Source organism: Sapajus apella, unplaced genomic scaffold (assembly GCF_009761245.1).
Source record: "Sapajus apella isolate SASKATOON/1434 unplaced genomic scaffold, GSC_monkey_1.0 scaffold3, whole genome shotgun sequence".
Classification (NCBI taxonomy): domain Eukaryota; kingdom Metazoa; phylum Chordata; class Mammalia; order Primates; family Cebidae; genus Sapajus; species Sapajus apella.
Window position 1 is genome coordinate 11019089 of NW_022436943.1, and position 13011 is coordinate 11032099.

The following is a 13011-nucleotide window of genomic DNA, read 5'->3' on the forward strand; positions in this document are numbered from 1 at the left end:
GCTTTCTCCCTTTAGTTGGCACCAGTTTCTTCATGCCACTTCATTTTGCTGATTCAGACTCTCACAGATAAAGAGGAAGTCTGCCATCATAAGTATTTATTGAGTGTCAATCTGCAGGCCAAGTCTGAGACTCAGTTGTTCCTGTTATTGATTGATTATTTCAGTCAGGGTTCAATCTAGAAAATGGAAGTCCCCTATATATTCTAAGAATGGAGGGCTAGTAGGAAATTTGAGGTTTACACAATCATTGACAGACTGGAGGACAAAAAGCAGGAAAGTCAGCATTAGTCATCACTGAAGCGGCAGTTCTTCAAACTCACTTGGAAACCACTGCAAATCTCAGGCTTCTCTGGAAATCTTCTGCAACTGTCCTGATATGCAGCATTTAAATGAGAGGTTGCAAAGGGCCACTCTAAAGCTGCAGTGAATCTCATGTCAGCTTATACATATGGCTGCATCTGCCTCTGGGGAGCTATGATCTTTCCTTGGCACTTGTTGTGGTCATCTTTTAAAAATGAGATGATCCTCCATTCTAAATTTGATTTGAATATCAAGACTAATGATATCCATGCATGTATCAAGAGAGTATAAAAAGGTTTGTTACATAATGAGACTTTGTGGAGAGAGCAGGGCAAGCTTCCAAGCAGGTCCAAAAAAATTTGCTTGGAGGGGGATGGAGACTGTTTGGCTTTTATTGTGGTTAGGAGGTAGAATTGTTATGATTTTTGCACATCCATAGGCCAGAGCTTGCACTGTTTAAATTTCCCACTGGCACAAAGGAAGCTGTTACCAGGCTTTCTCAGCTTTCCCAGATGCGATACAGAAGGCAGAAGGGGAGTCGTGGGGTTTGAAAAACTGTCAGTAGTCAAATATCAAAATTGGAGTTAACTCTTCACTATTACACTATCATGGAATTATGTAGGGAAGGGGATTTGGACATATTTAAAGGGGGTGGTGGTGATGCTGAGTTAAATAGCCACAAATCTCATACACTGAGCATGATCTCCGCTCCGCTATGCCGTGGTACTCAGGCCAACAGGATGCCACTGTGGATGTGAGCATTATTTTCGAAAAATAAAATAGTCACTTTTGAAGTTAAAATAATACCCATTTTAAAAATCAAGAAGACCATAAAACCCTTTAAAGTATATAAAGAGAAAAAAAAACCCGTAAGTGACATAAGCCTTAAATCATAGTAAATCATCAACTAAATGTGGCTAGGTTTCCCCTGCCAGAGAAGAGGATTGGTACTTGAAAATTACATATATATATATGGTTATCTTCTTTAGGCAGTTCACACTATTAAACACAGGACCACACTTTCTCAAAATTTCTCAAAGACAAATGGTGTTTATAATATAATGAATATGGATATTCACCTCCAGCATATACATGAACTGGAAATTTCAGCTTAATTAAGAAAAACTTAAAAAAAATTGGAACCATACATATGGTAACTGTTTAGTTTTAGTGAAAGTTGCTTGACAGTAGGGAATTCAGTTCATGAAATGCTGTAGTTTAACTCCGAGAGGGCAGAATATACCAGAAGCTTAGATTGTTTAGAAGTAGGTCACCTTCATGATTAATATCAAGGACTCCCTGAAATCCCTGATTATACAAGAATTACCAATGAATGCCAGTTGATGTGACAAGCATGGGGTTAGGTGTTAGGGATAAGAGCTAAATAAAATATGTTTTTTTTTCTCTTTTAAGAACCTCATAGTCTATTGAAATGATTCTTAGTATTAAAGGATTCTAAGGATTCAAGGAATAAAAGTCTGCAGTTAAAACAATTCTTAGTCTACTAAATAGCAACTTCTGCAGAACATAGCCTGCCACTACCTAATGTTTCAAAATAAAAAACAAATCTGTGAAAAACAAGTTCTAAGCCTCAGTGTTATTTTTTTTTAACAGCCTCTCTAAAATAAAAAAAAAGATTAGCCAGGCAAGGACAAATTCTAATTTGGTCTTGAATGTTGTCCATAAAAGACTGAAGATAACTGACAGTATTGTCCAGCATTCTTAAGGCAACACTGATTTCCATTTGAAACAGAGGAAACAGTGACTTGCTGCTTGTTGAAGTCAGGCACCTCTGAGAGATACTTTATTGTGTATTCTGAGGCACATCTTTCCAGGTAATGAGGTGTGAGAGTGACTGATAAGCACATAGAATGTGGAAGAGAACAAAATAATAAAACAAGCAGGTTCATTTTTAGTCATGATTGCATGTAGTAAATAAGCAAAAATCTTCTACTAAAAATGTTGAGTATTGAGAGTTGGAAATCTTTTAAGGATGTTTTTAAAGCCAACAGTCTAGAACTGCAAATGAATTTAATTCTCTAATCATTCTGCTCTTAAGTAGTGAAGAACTTTTAAATGTGTCATGAGATATAAATACATAAACTTTATAATTTAGTCCACAACTGCTAATTTTTATAGGTCAACTTGAAAAAATATTTTAATATATTTTATTTTTCAGCAGGTAATGGGCCCAGCACTGATGATTTTAGCTAATGTTTTTAGGAAGAGATATGTGTATGGGAGGGGGAAAGTTATTGTTTATTTTAATTGGGTAGTACTATATTTTGAAAACTTTAGTTATTTCTGATATCCATCCAAAAGATTTAGACTGGGGAATGAAGCACCATACGTGTGTGTGTGTGTGTGTGTGTGTGTATACACCATGTATATGTGTGTGTGTGTGTGTGTGTATATAAACATATTTTCTTCTTTTATCTGTAATTTCACAAACATTTAAAATAACTGAAGCGTATATATATATGTGTGTGTGTGTGTGTGTGTGTGTGTATATGTTTATATACACACACACACATATATGTATATACGCTTCAGTTATTTTAAATGTTTGTGAAATTACAGATAAAAGAAGAAAAATAATGTTCATTTATGATATTTTTTCTGTATTTTTGGTTAAATTCTTAAATTTCATTAGTTTGGTGAGGCTTTGGAATTATAGAATTCTAGACTATTTTAAATGCCGCATTAAAGTTTAGTATTTAAGACATTAGTTAAATTTTTTAATAAACTTTATTTTTTAGAGATGTTTTAGGCTCACAGCAGAGAAGTTATCTTTTTACTTAAGACTTGTATATTTATTCTAGAGTTACTGGAAGGCAAATAAAGATAATTTCATTATAAGGCTTGGAGGGATAAAAACTGGCAATTAAACATCAAATATGGGCCTTCATTTGGATTAATGTTATTTTCTATTAAAATGATTTCATTTTGATTAAAATTAAAAATTTTGAGCTCTTAATTGGAACATATGGCTAATTTCAATATTGATTATTTAAAAAAGATTGTAGATAAGAATATTGTGATAGCCTTAATTTGACCTCATGAGTGCTGTTTTGCCTGTTGGTCACAGTTTGTCATTTACTAAGTAAAAAGAGAGAGTTTGATGTCATGGAAAGAGGAAAAGACTGAGTTTTCAGCACTGCTATTTACAAATTGTGTGAATTTGTTGTTCTTTCTCCCCATAATCTCATTACCCCAGTTCTTCACATCTGTGGTTCTTCTTCATTGTTCAGGACTCAGCTCAAATATTACCTTTCCCAAGAGCTGTTTCATGACAATAATCACCCCCGTTTTATGTAAGTAGTACATAATTCAGTTACTTTCACTTATCACCGTTTTACAGTTGTCATTGTGTGAAATGATCTTGTTTCAACATTATTATATTTTGCCAAATAGAGCACTATCCAACAGCAAGATGACAGTATTGAAGTTCACTTAATGTCTCAGCAAATGCATTGCATCATTTTAACTACTTGGGTATCTTAAGTTCTCCAGGGCTACTTCCTGTCCTTAATAGTGAACTGTATTATGACATCATGCAGAGCCTGTGGTGCCAGCAGTAGCCCTGCTGGTAATGCTTGCTTATGCTTACAGAATTGGGAGTCAGCCTTTCCTGTGTTTGTGTTTTATTTATTGTCTTCTGCAGGTAGCTAGGGGATAAATGTGTGATTTTACTCCACTGTAAGAGAATAAAAACTGATGCTGTGTAGTACAAAACTTCTCATTCAGGATATGGTTTTTCTGGTATCAAGCTGAAATGCAGATGCTTTGTTTTATGGAGATTTAATTTAAAATTTATTTGTCAGAAACATTCAACAGTGACCTTTGTAGTTGAAAGGAACTCAAGTATTTCAGAGGGATCAAGTTGAGTATATTATTTTCTCCTCCCACAATTCAAAAACTGGGTAAAATAAAATGAAACTTATTTTTCCGCTGAGTCCTGACTTTCATATGTTGAGTTAACTTATCTCAAGGAGTTTTTTGAATGACATTCTTGCAAGTGTTGTTCACATTTTTTTCTTCATTCCTTTGCAAGCTCAGCAGCTGGACCCTTGCAAGCTAAGCCTTGTTTCCTGAATTTGCCAAAGGGCTGCAGAGGTAGAATCAGCTCTAGGTGATCTAACTTCCAGTAGGAATCATCTTGGGGAACTTGACACCTAATGTTGCCATGGTGGTGTTTAGCTCACGTCCACATCATCCCTGTGACTCCCATTTTCCAATCACACTCACAATAGGCCTACACAAAATAGGCCACATTTTCTATCTCTCCTTTTCTACAATTTCCTTCTCATGGCTCCTTTGAGGACTGGGAATGGTCTCAAATGGAAGATTGGCAAAACCAGTTGTGAACCTTGTAAAATGGGTGGGTGGTCTCTGGAGTGATCAGTTTACAGTTTCAAGCTCTTCTGAATTAAGAGCCAAAGCAAATCTTATGAAACATAGAAGAAAAAAAATTGCTTCATATTTTTCATCTCAGTTCTAGTTTATTTCATAATCATCAGCAAAAACAATCTACTTCACAAAAATAAAAGTCTGCATTTCCCCAGATATGATCTTTATCCAAGAAATTAGGAAAAAAATGTGAGGTATGCATCATAGAAGAAGTGATTGAGAAGCTAAAATGATGACTAGAGTTAATATTGCTAATAAATAAAAACACTGTCAAAACTTTAGACTTCAAATAGGTAATATTGTTCACAATAAATGACACATAAAGTCACAATAAATCAATAAATACTTCGCTTTTGTTGCCTAGTGCCCTTCACCCTTCAATGCTGAACAAAAATGCTACTTGTTATATGAAGGTTTCCACCATCCTCAGGCAGAATTAATTACTCCCTCATCTGTGTTTGTAGCACTACTTGAGGCCTCTATTACTGCATATATCATTGTAACATCTTTATTTTGTTGTTTTTTTCATTCATGCACTTATTCAGTAGAGCAGAGTGGTTAACAGTATGAACTCTGGAACCAATTGCCTGGGTTATAGTCCTAGTCCTTCCTTCCTTCTTTTTTCTCTCGCTCCCTCCCCTCCCTTTCTTCCTCCTTCCTCCCTCCCTCCCCTTATCTCTTCCTCCCTCATTCCTTCCTCTTTTCCCTCTTTCCTCCTCTCTTCCCCCTCCCCCCTCCCTTTCTTCCTTCTTTCCTGCCCTCTTAAAATAAATTTTGTTATATATATATATAGCACACAACATGATCTAGTGGGATACATATCGATAGTAAAATAGTTACGATAGTGAAGCAAATTAGCATCTCCATCATCGCACATCCCATTTTCCTGTGTGTGGCAAGAGTAGTTGAAATCTACTCATTTTGCAAAAATTCCTGGATACAATATTATTAATAGTCATCCTATTGTACATTAGGTCTCTATATCTGTTCATCCCATGAACAAATTTTACATCTTTCAATTTCTGCTTCCTCCCAATTCTGGCAACGTGGTAAAACTGTTTTATTCTCTCTGTATACTTGACCTAAATTTTTTTTTAGATTCCACATTTAAATGAGATCATACAATGCTTTTCTTTTATTTCTGGCTTATTTCATTTAGCATAATGTACTCCAGTTTCATTCATGTTGTTGCAAATGGCAGGATCTCCTTTTTAAAGGCTGAATAATATTCCATTATACGCACACATATATGTATATATATTAATCACAGTTTTTTATTCATTCATCCACTGAAAGACACTTAGGTTGTTTTTATATATTGGCTATTATGAATAATACTGCAATGAACATGGGAGTGTAGCTATCTTTATGGGGGGTGATTTCATTTTCTTTGAGTATACAGTCAAAAGAGGGATTGCTGGGTCAGAATGGAGGTTCTTTAGGAACCTCTGTACTGTTTCCCAACTGGCTGCAACAGTCTACATTCACCAATAGTTTTCAAGAAATTTCTTTGCTCCACACCCTTGCCAACACTTGTTATCTCTTGGTCTTTTTGATAATATTGGCTCTACCACTTCCCAGCTGTGTGACTTTGTGTAAGCTATTTCATGTGTCTATGTCTGAGTTTCCTCATCTGCAAAATGGGCAGGACAGTAGTACCTATCTCCTAGAGTATCATGAGGAATATGAGAGTTAATGCCTGTAATGGATTTAGTGCCTTGTGCTGAGTATGCATTATTTAACAAATACTTATGGAATGTTTGTATATGCCAAAATCTATACCAGGGCCTGAATCCACAGATAGGGGAAAGCATGTATTTTCATGGAATATGTATACTGATGACCCAGACATTAAACAATTCAAAAGCAGTGATAGGTTCTATTAATTCATTCTACACATATTTATTAAGCACCCTGTTTTAAAATGCCTGACACTACTCTAGATGATAAGAACACAGGGTGAACCAGGCAGAAGTCCCCCTCACTGAGCTCCTGTTCTGGCGCATGCAAGGGCTATATGGACTTATGCACACAATGTTATGGGAAGAAAGATGGACCTCTAACTTAGCCTGGGGTGGGGTTAAGGATGAGAGAAAGCATTTGAGATGAAAGGATGCTCAAACTGAATTTTAAAACATTCTTAATATGTAGCCAGGCAAAGAGGTAGAGGGGCTGGGGTTAGGCACAGAAGCAGCAAGGGCATCGATATGTATTTCCTTATGCAAAAGTTCCTGTCCTGTGAAGCGGTATATTTCCTCTGTACAGATGGAATGACACTGCTTTTCTGCAGAGATTGTGTCGACAATTTCTGGTAGTGAAACTTTTCCTTTGCTATTCCATGCTGTAGATCAGCTTCTCAAGGAACTTATGTTCTATCTTTATTGCATTTCATGTGATATAGCCTCATTGCAACTGTGGAGATTTAGTGGAAATATCACAGAAGTTAGATTCAGATGATTTGGATGCAAGCCTCAATTCTTTTACTTACTGGCTGGCTGGCTTTGTACAAACTCCTTAACTTCTTTGAGCCTCAGGTTATCTATATATTGGGGCTATTTATACTGAGTCATACCTAACAGAATTGTGGTAAGACTCAAATAAAAAAGTTGTAAAAAGTACTTTTATGCTGCAAATGCTATAGAGTGCCACTGTTAATTATATTCCTGAAGTACACATATTTTTAGTGATTGACAAAAAGCTAAGTGAGAAAACACGGCAAAAACAGTAATTAATTTTGCTCCAAACTAATAGTATAAGGGTTTTTTTGTTTTTTGACAATTGATGCTTCACAATTAGAATTAACAGGCATTTAATGACAACCTGAGTATGTATCATGCTTTTTCTGTATAATATTCCCATTGTATATATTTGGATTATATGTATTTCGATTGCATAATCTCAGCTTATCTCTGGAGTAGGAGAGTAACATGCTCAATGTTATATAATGAGTAGTCAGGAGAACCAGGTTTCAAATTGAAGTTTATTTGACCCCTATCACAGTTTTCTTTCTGTAATGTAATGCTGTCTCTTCAGAAGTCTTGAAGAATGTACTTATCCTGGGGAATCTTACTGAATCATGATTATGTAAACCCTCTGTTCTTTATTGTTATGCAGTGTAATCCTTAAAAGGTGGGCTTCACGGTCCTCCAGACTTAGAGTTCCTTATTTGATTTTCTAAAAACTGTGAAGAAACTACGTGGGGAAGAATAAGTAGATGAGAGTAACACTTAGAAAGAAAAACAATTCTCTCCTATCCATTTCCCTTACACATGAGAAGTCCTATGCCTCACATCCCAAATTCTCTGATAAATTCTACCCATCCCTAACTTTGTAAGCCACTTTCCCTCTGTTTCTCCTCATTTCTGCTCAGTTTCACATTGCAAAGCTGGAAAGAGTTGACTCCTGGAAAAAAGGGGTGGAGAGCCAAATATATCTATCAAATGGGTCATTCCAGAAATCTTTTTAGTTAGGTGAATAAAAAGAAAATCTGGAAATACACATTAATTTTATTCTTTATTTTATTTTTATTTTTTATTTTTTTATTGCATTTTTGATTTTGGGGTACATGTGAAGAACATGGAAGACTGTTGCATAGGTACACACATGGCAGTGTGATATAAAAAATTAATATTAGGTAATACGAAGTGTTGTGACATTTCTTAAATTTCATTTTAGTGGAATGACCTGAATAACATAATAACTGGTAATATTTCAGCCATATTCTTGAGTAGGTATGCAGAATGCCTTTGTCCCTTTCTGAGAAGGATAGATAGGTCTGAGTTCACCTGAGACGAATATTTTCTAAATTCTGCTGACTCTCTGGCAAGATCCCCCTGACATCATGCCATGGCTGTTATTTATATTTGAAGTCATGCTTTCAAACTATGATGTGTAGTGATCTAATCTCCCTGATTAGGCTTTCACTGTGACAATTGTACATATTTAATTTAGTTTACAAATAAACGCAGATTGATTAAGCTGATTAACTTCACATATATGTTAATTTTACTAATGCTTATCAAGATGATTCACAATATGTCTTTTAAAGAAATCCCTGTATAGCAGTGTGGAAGCAAGTTGTGCTACTTTAAAAGGTAATCGATGCTGTCTTTTTATATTGCTGATTGCATTTATGAAAGATAAATGTGCAAACAATAAAAAGTGGCACTAGAAATAATTGTACTTTCTATTATCTTTCAATCTACTTACTTTTGTAATTTTGGTGAAGCCAAAGCATTAAGAAGCTTTGTGGCATGTGTTAGGGATACAGCAGTCCTGACAATAATACACTTCCATGTAGACTAACTTATCATGCCTCTTTGTGTTGGAATCTTGCTCTACTTAACTACATTCCATTCAATTTCCATATATTAGTATCTTCTCTATTTCAGATACTCTGTAAGTACAAAGTTGAAAAAAAAATTTGTCCCTGTCCTGATGACTTCAAATCTTCCTGAGGCAGATAGACAGTATATACCATGGACTGTAGTTCAGTGTGACCAGTCTTATACAGGAACAAGTTGCATAAATAAAAACATAGGAGCCTGGTAAGTAGAGGTAGGTGAATTAAGGACTTGAGAAGCACATCTGAGAAAGTTCACAAATCTAGGCTTCAGTAACTGTGACCATCACCTTAATTTTCTTATTATACCTGGACTTTCTGGTGTTATGTTTCCAATTTGATTTTTTTTTTTTTGGCAGAAACCTGGAGATTCTCTAATTATATTTGGCAATCAGGGCATTTATTATAAGGAAATATTATCGTATTGTTTTAGGCATTGTCTCAGTTAAAACACACGCCTCCGTAAAAAGGACTGGAAGACATTCAACAGAAACTTAATAAACACATTTCCATTACACAGCACTTGATTTCAAGAGTGCTGACTACCATAACCGTTATAACAAATCTGTTAGAAAATTGAATAATCTTCCAAATGCTTGTCCACCCTTAATTACTTGGTGTTTTGCTTTCTGAAAGTATTAACTCATGAAATATAGCAATATACTTTGTTATGTTTTCTGAATTCCAGTGTCATGCCAACAGATGAACTTAATAAATAGCCAACAATAACATTACAAAGCATAAGACTTTGACTATTTTGGAAATCAACTTAGATACAAACCAAGGGGTAAAATCCCATTTTACTCAAAGAGAACCAATTTCATCTAAATCATATTTGTGAAAAATTAATTTATTTGATGAAGTATTTTAAAAGTTATTTGTGATATATGGAGAGGACAAACTCTTTTAAAGATATTTGAAAGGTTCAAAGTGGGCAAGAGAAATAAAAATAGGTAATGACTAATGATTAAAATATAGTAAGAAATAAGCATATATAATCTAAAACTCAACCACTGATATAGGATCTTGAACTTTCAATTATCTAACACATTGAGCTTGGCAAAATCTATATGCCTTTACAAGCCAATAAAATGCTACAGCGAAGACCAGAAGAAAATCTTTGTAATATTTCTGTTGTAGCTAACACAAATAAATTTATTAGATTGTCTTTACTTTTTTTTCTATTATATAATCACATTAAAATCTATGCTCATATTTAAAAAAAAATTGTATCTTTTATGGTCAGCACAAAGCAGCTAACTCAATTTCAGTTTTTCAATTCTAAACTTGTGAAGAGCAGCTTCACAATTTCAGGACAGGTATGTAAAAAAAAATATCGAATTGAGTGAACTTTGACAAAAATCTGAGCAATTCGGGCCACAGAGAAGATGTAGGCTGTCTGTACATGACAGTAAACAAAACCCTTGGAATGACATAAGTGGGTTGTTTTGAGGAGGACAATGTCAGGGCTTTAAAAAGTTTATAATTTTCAACTTTGTTTCAAAGGAATGATTTAAAGGGAAGCACTTGGCTGACTGTCAGTGAGTCTGGTTTCCATGACACTTTGTTTTCAATACTCCATCTAAATCTGCATGCCTCTTTGGACAAACCAAGCAGAAGAGGAAGATAATTATGGAATGAAATATACAGAGTCATTTGAAAGCATCTTCTAGAAATGCTTCTGTGTTATAAAAATAAAAAGCATAGGGAAATCTTTTGGAGAATAAGATATTTAGACAGTATGCTTCAACTTTTTAAAAGAAAGAATCAAATTGGTTCAAGTAATGAAATTTTATTTTCAATGTGGATTATTATAGTCTACCTAAGTGTAACATTATAAGTGATAGATTAAGTTTTTTTGACATTGGTTCTGCCTTTACAAAGTTTGTGATCTCCAATGGGAATAGATGAAATCAAACATCAAATATAGAAACAAAAGAAATGCATAACATGCCATGGAAATCTATGGCATTTCAAGTATCTTCAGCATTTGGGTTGATAAGTTGAAGTAAAGATGATCATGATCATAATGGTGCTGCTGTTTCTATAATGGGAGGAGGTAAGAGGAAGAGAAGTATCAGTTGTTCTTGAAGGTAATGCTATTTACTGAATTACAAGTTTGATTGTGTTTTGAATGTTCAATGTTCTATTCCTACGTATTTTCTTCTTTTCGTGGCAATTTTGAATGGAATTCTTTCTGATTTTGCTCCTTGGTTTGACTGTTGTTGGCATATAGAAATGCTAGTGATTTTTCTACATGGATTTTGTGTCCTGAAATTTTGCTGAAGGTGTATATCAGCTGGAGGAGCTTTTGGGCTGAGACAATTGGGTTTTCTAAATATAGAATCATGTTGCCTACAAACAGATCTCTGTTTGTACTTCCTCTCTTCCTATTTGGATGCCCTTTATTTCTTTCTCTTGACCAATTGTTCTCGCTAGGCCTTCCAATACTATGTTTAATAAAAGTGATGAGAGAGGGGATACTTGTCTTATGGTAGTTTCCAGGGGAAACACTTCCAGCTTTTGCCTGTGTAGTATAATGTTGGCTGTGGGCTTGTCATCAATGCCTTTTATTATTTTGAGGTATGTTCCTTCAATATATAGTTCATTGAGAGATTTTGACATGAAGAGATGTTAAATTTTATCAAAAACCTTCTCTGCGTCTATTGGGATAATCATGTGGTTTTTGTCTTTAGTTTTGTTTATGTGATGAATCACCTTTATTGATTTGCCTATGTTGAACCAACCTTGCATCCTGGGGATGGAGCCTACTTGATCCTGGTGGATTAGCTTTTTGATGCGCTGCTGAATTAAGTTTGCAAGTAATTTGCTGAGGATTTTTGCATACATGTTCACCACGGATATTGGCCTGAAGTTTTCTTTTTTCTTGTGTCTCCACCAGGTTTTAGTATCAAGATGATATTGGCCTTGAGTAGTTTTGTTGGGGGAGCTGAGGTTCTGAGAAGGGGCTGAGCAGGCTCAAAAAGAGATTATGACTGTACCTTTTAACTTTGTAGCTGGAGCACAAGAAGCGTTTGTTTAATGAATGACGGACACATTTAAGATCTGTTTAGATGCTGAGGTTAATCCTGTGAATTGCTAATATAGTTCACTAGGTTTGGCACTTAGTGTTGACTTCAGTATGCTGAGATGAAAACCAACATGCCTAGAGCTAAAGCTCTATAACATTGATGAGTTTGAGAGCATTCGAAAGGACCTGGAGACCCGTAAGAAACAGAAAGAAGATGTGGAAGTCATAGGAGGCAGTGATGGAGAAGGAGCCATTGGGCTCAGCAGTGATCCGAAGAGTCTGGAACAAACGATCAATGATTGGATTGGTTATCAACCCCAACCCAAGCCCAATAATCATTCATCTCAATTTGGAAGTCTTGAATTTTAAAGGTGGATTATCTTGCATGCCAGAGCTTTGGAATGGAATAAAATGATGGCAGAAGTACAAACCAGATTTAGAGAATTGAGTGCCTGCAGTCAAGCAGAATGTCAAAGATAAATGCTTCTGCATGAGATTACTGAGGCTTAACTTGCACTCTAAGCTGGAATCCAAACTCTGGTTTGTCTCTGGAAAATTTGATTCTGTAAAACTGATCTGATTTTTTGCTTTTAAAAATAAATATATTTTTGAAAAAAAAAAGATGATGCTGGCCTCATAAAATGAGTTGAAGAGGTATCCCTCCCCCTCACTTTCTTGGAATATTTTCTGTAGGGATGGAACCAGCTCTTCTTTGTACATATGGTAGAATTTGGCTGTGACTCCATCAGGTCCTTGGCTTTTTTTTTGGTTGGTAGGATATTTATTACTGATTCAATTTTGGAGCCTGTTACTGGTCTGTTCAGGGAATCAATTTCTTCCTGGCTCAGTCTTAGGAGGATGTATTTGTCCAAGAATTTATGAGTCTCTTCTAGATTTTCTAGTTTGTGTGCATAGAGGTGTTTATGGT

At 35.2% G+C, this 13011-nt stretch overlaps 1 pseudogene; it reads left to right on the top strand.

Moving 5' to 3' along the window:
- Nucleotides 1-11837: 11837 nt before the first annotated feature.
- LOC116531123 lies at nucleotides 11838-12694 on the top strand (annotated as a pseudogene).
- The last annotated feature ends 317 nt before the right edge of the window (nucleotides 12695-13011 follow it).